Source organism: Marmota marmota, unplaced genomic scaffold (genome assembly GCF_001458135.2).
Source record: "Marmota marmota marmota unplaced genomic scaffold, marMar, whole genome shotgun sequence".
Classification (NCBI taxonomy): Eukaryota; Metazoa; Chordata; class Mammalia; order Rodentia; family Sciuridae; genus Marmota; species Marmota marmota.
The window spans coordinates 7,752,850-7,758,069 of NW_026000082.1; the positions used below are offsets into that span (position 1 = coordinate 7,752,850).

Below are 5,220 nucleotides of genomic sequence, written 5' to 3' on the forward strand. Positions count from 1 at the left end.
ATTTGATATGGCAAATTAATGTTGTACTGCACAAGTAACTTCCAAAGAAATAAATTTTCTGCAGATTCCTGTCAAACTCAGGAACAGAGAAACAGGAAGGGAGATGGGATGGAGACTTCAGGAATAGGATCTGAGTGTCTTTAATACTTGCAGCTCCACTTCAAAGTCAGCCTTTTTACCTTCAGTTTATGGGTGGGGAAGTGAAAGTACTTGCTCAAGATCACAACAGCAAAGAAATGGTAAGCAGAGGTCCAAATCCAGGTGAACTGAGTTAATATCTGTGCTCTTTAGGGTGTACCTTGTTCCCAGTAAAAGCTCAATGTCTTATTAGAGGAAAGACCAGCTTGGCACGGAAAGTCAGAAACAAAGCATGAAGACTTGGGCACAAAGCATTTCATTTCCCTGGACCTCAGCGTTCTCATTAATATAGCAAGAGCACGGAGCTTGATGGCTTATAAGGTACTTCTGCTCTCTGACAGCCTGGGTTTCCATGTCTACTTTCATCAAAGTCATCCAAGAAAAGAATCAAAATAACAGGAAGGGAGAGCCGCAGGCAGGATCCCTCCCTGGAGGAGGGAGTCCAGGAAAGGCCAGAGACAGCCACTGCAAGATAAATAAATCGAGCTTGATGTTCATGGCACACCCTTTATTTATTTATTTATTTATTTGCAGAGATGGGGACTTCCTTCAAGACCTTGCATGTGCTAGGCAGGTGCTCTACCACCGTGCCTGTGCACCTTCTCATTGTATATTATCCTTTCTCTGAACTATGCTAGCTTTTTTTTTTTTTTTCTTGTGGTAGGGAGGAGATTGAACTCAGGGCCACTGAGCCACATTCCCAGCCCTTTCTTTGTATTTTATTTAGAGACAGGGTCTCACTGAATTGATTAGGGCCTCACCTTTGTTGAGGCTGGCTTTGAACTTGTGATCCTCCTGTCTCGGCCTCCTGAGCCACTGGGATTACAGGCCTGCACCACCGCACCCAGCTGTGCTAGCTTTTCATTTGGTCTCCACCATTCATTTCGTTCTGCCCTGTGTTCATTCCTATCACCAGTCAGCAGGTATATGAACTCAACTAGTTCAACACAGAGAGCTAGCAAATTAGAGTACCTTTTCAAAATATAAATATGATCATCGGACTTTACTGCTTAAAATTCTCAGTGGCTCCGCAGGACTCCTAGGAGGAAGACAACATTCTCAGCTGGTATCTTCAAGCCCCTTTCTGCTTCTCCAGCTTCATCCTGCACCACAGATTTTCTGTTCTCTTCCCCCACCCCGGCTTCTCTGGGGAGTAGCCCAGGCCTATGCTCTTCTGCCATGCGACCAGCGCTGACTTCATGAAAGAAGGTTCAATTCATAAGTAATTGCTAGAGAGTTTAAAATTAAAGAGACAAGATTCTCATTACCTTTAATACCAGCTCCTGGATGGCTTCTCCTAGCTCCTGCCTCCAGCCACCTAATGCGGTGGCGAGGTTCACAGAAGAGACTAGCGAGAAAGGGAGAGCACGCCAAGGAGTGGGCTTTTATTGGGGAACAAAAAATTCCATGGAAAATCCCATCCAATGAAAGTTAAGGGGGGCAGCATCCGAAGGTCAGGTGTGGGAGGCCATCCTCGCACGTGATTTGAGTTACCTCCCTGGCTGGGTGAGAGGCGCTTAGACACAGCTGTGTCTGAGCCATTCCCCACCCTTTCCCAGGTCCGAGGGCTTGTCCGTGCAGAGGCGTGCCTGGCCACTGTCCTGAAGACCCAATCGTCGCTCCCCAACCTTGGGATGCTGTCCCCTTAATCTTCATTGGATGGAATTTTCTCTGGAATTTTTTGTTCCCCAATAAAAGCTCACTCCCTGGCGTGCTCTCCCTCTGGCGCTAGTCTCTTCTGTAAACCATGCTGCATTAGGTGGCTGGAGGTGGGAGCTAGGAGAAGCTGTCCAGGAGCTGGTATTAAAGGTAATGAGAGTCTGTCTCCTTAATTTAAAACTCACTAGCGATTTCTTTTGAACCGAACCTTCTTTCATGAAGCCAGCGCTGGTCGCGTGGCAGAGTCAGGGGTGACGATTGGGTCTTTGGGGCAGTGGCCAGGCAAGTCTCTGCACAGACAAGCCCTCAGACCTGGGAAAGGGTGGGGAAAGCTCTGACATAGCTGTGTCTAAGCGCCTCTCACCCAGCCAGGGAGGTAACTCAAATCACGTGGGAGGATGGCCTCCTGCTAAGAGCCAAGTACATGATGCATGGCATTTTTGGTCGACGCCAGCTAGCCATTGAGATGATACGATTATGTTAAGATTTGCATTCATATGGATATTGGACTCCTGCTGTTCACCTAGGCCGGTTAGCTCAGTTGGTTAGAGCTTGGTGCTGATAACGCCAAGGTCGCGGGTTCGTTCCCCGTACGGGCCACCAGTTGCCGCAGTCTGGCTGGGCACAAAATCACGAGCCACTCAAGCAGGAACAAAGTTTATTTTTTGAAACTGCCGCCAATGTCCGCTACCGCCCGGGAAGATTTTTTTCTACCCACGCGGCCTCCTCTCGGAACCGCAGAGAGAGACTCCTCCCCCGGAACTCCCTCCTACTGTACTTCCCCAACCAATGGGAACTCTCCAGGAGTCCCGTAGCCGGCCTAGGTGAACAGCAGGAGTCCAATATCCATATGAATGCAAATCTTAACATAATCTTATCATCTCAATGGCTAGCTGGCATTGACCAAAAATGCCATGCATCATATACTTGGCTCTTAGCAGCCTCCCACACTGCACCACAAGATTTTCTGTTCTCTTCTCCCCGGCTTCTCTGGGAGTAGCCCAGGCCTATGCTGTTCCCTTTACCTAGGATGCTGATCCTTCAGTGTTTGCCTCTCAACCTCTCTTCCCACTTTGATATGTCAAGGTCAGGTATCACACCTCAGCAGGACCCTCCCTGATCCCCCCCTCCACATGGCCAACACCCCTTATAAGTCCCTCAGCACCAAGAGCTGTATTTATGACCCCCACCATAGTTTCTGGCACAACATCCATACTCAATAAATATATACTGCACGAGCAGGTGTGGCTGACTTGGACCAGTACCTAGGTACATGCCCTTGCTATCTAGAAACTCAAATTAATAACTGCCAACACCTCCCTTGAATCTCTTGTTTCCATCCAATTGAAAATATTCATATACACAGAAAATCCATCCTTCCTTTCATATTTATGGATTGAGAGACTGTTTAGGAATTTGGCAGGTAGATGGAAGTTTCCACTAGTTTCTATGTGTACTTAATATGCCTTCCTCTTTCAAATTTTCAAGATTTGAAAGAGGAAGAGACCCAAGATGTTACACACGAAACTTCAGATCAGGAACAGGAAGTGACTGGCCAAGTGAGTCTTGGAGCTGAGATTCAAACTCAGATCTTTAGATTCAACCTACTTATCCATTATACTCCAAGATATACCAAAAGTTTTAATAACCTATCAATACTTATCTTCAGTAATATCCCAAGAAAAGTATATCGTCCACATTTTATAAGTGAGAGAACTGAGCTCAGAAAGTTAAAATTCTTAGTCCCCAGGCCTCCCAAGTAACAATAATCCTCCAGCTAACAAAGTTGGGATGTGTCTTCCTGAATCTGAAGATGGGGCCTCTCCCACCACATCATGACGGGAGCTTGGCCAAGAGCCAATTGCTACTGGGAGATGGCTCTGAGACAAAAAGAAGACCCATGCTAAGGAGAATTCCAAGTTAAGGATGCCATCTACTCCCAGACCCCCATCTTCCACACACAATTTCCACCAATTTGTCTGAGTACCTAGACCAACAGCTTCTCAAATGGAACTGTGCATACAAATCACATGGGGATTTTTTTTTTTTAATGCAGGTTCTGATTGGACAAGTTTTCATGGGTCCCAAGATCATGCAGATTCTGAGATTCTCAGGTGAAGCAAACAACCCCAGTCAGGGGCCACACCTGGCATGGCACCACTTCTTAAACCATGACTCTGTGTTGAGCAGCCTCATCCCCAGATTGTCCAGGGAGGGCAGCTTTGAATGAGTAAGGGAGAGGCACAATGTTTGTTCTGTTATCATTTATTGAGCACCTCACTGTGTGTTGGGCGTAACACTCAGGACTGCAGGTTCAACCACATTTCTAATCCCAATGAGTAGCTGTTGATGTCCAGATTTTACAGACAAGGAAACAGACTCAGAGTTTAAGTCAGATTCACATAGTTCTGTCTGAACCCAAAGCTTACACTCTTACCCATGATAACTTCCTTCTTAATGAATTAGCCTCCATTACATCCAGAGGAAGTCTGATGAAACTTGTGACGGGGAGGAAGTCTTTGAGCATCACTGGTAAGTGATGTGGACATCACAAACCGAACACCAAAGTGCCAAATATCTTAAACTAGTTTCTGTTTAACTTGCTGGAGGAATGTACAAAGGATTCATTCACACCCAGATATGAAGCATAAATGGCCTAAGTGAAAGTCTAGGTTTGCATACTGAACAATAAAGAAATGGTTAAATAATACAGTATATCAGGCAATGAGCATACTGATTAGGCCATGCATGGGTCTACAGATTTCAGAAAGCATATTTTCTAATACATCATGATCTAATTTTGATTAGAGAAAAGATGCATGCATGCCTGTGTCTGCGCATGGAAACAAAACTGGAATAAAGTTTTTCAAAAATGGTTAACACTAAGTAACATTTTATGGGATTATCCTAATTTTTTTTCTTTGATTTTGTATTTATACCTATTTGTCATTTTTTTCCCACAAGGGTGTATCATTTGTGTTGTTTTCTAAATAAATGGGAAAATAACTATGCAAAAGAAGCCAGGGAGAAGCAGGAAAAGGACAGAAGTTAACTTAAACTATAAAGCTATAACTATGGCAATAAATTGGAAATGAGGATACTGGATTGGCACTTCAATAGAAGAGAAAGTACACATAATATTTGTATAATTATATATGCATAATCATTATATATAATCGTGTATATATTATGTTTATGTTTAATCATATATACATAAGATTTAGATATATGAGTAATATATCTTTTTTCTCTTGGAGTACAAAGGCTTTCCTAAAAATAATACAGAACCATTGGATGGCCCCCCAAAAATATTATGAATGCAGTCAACAGACCATCGAATAAATGGGAAAAATATTTCTAACATAAATGATAACTGATTTTCTTAGCATACAAAATGTTCTTATAGTCAATAGAAAAATTGGC

The 5,220-nt window shown here is 43.9% G+C and overlaps 1 non-coding gene across 1 annotated transcript; it reads left to right on the forward strand.

Moving 5' to 3' along the window:
* The first annotated feature begins 2,323 nt into the window (after positions 1-2,323).
* On the forward strand, positions 2,324-2,397 carry Trnai-gau. Its single transcript has one exon. It is a non-coding gene; the product is annotated as a tRNA-Ile (tRNA).
* Positions 2,398-5,220: the final 2,823 nt, after the last annotated feature.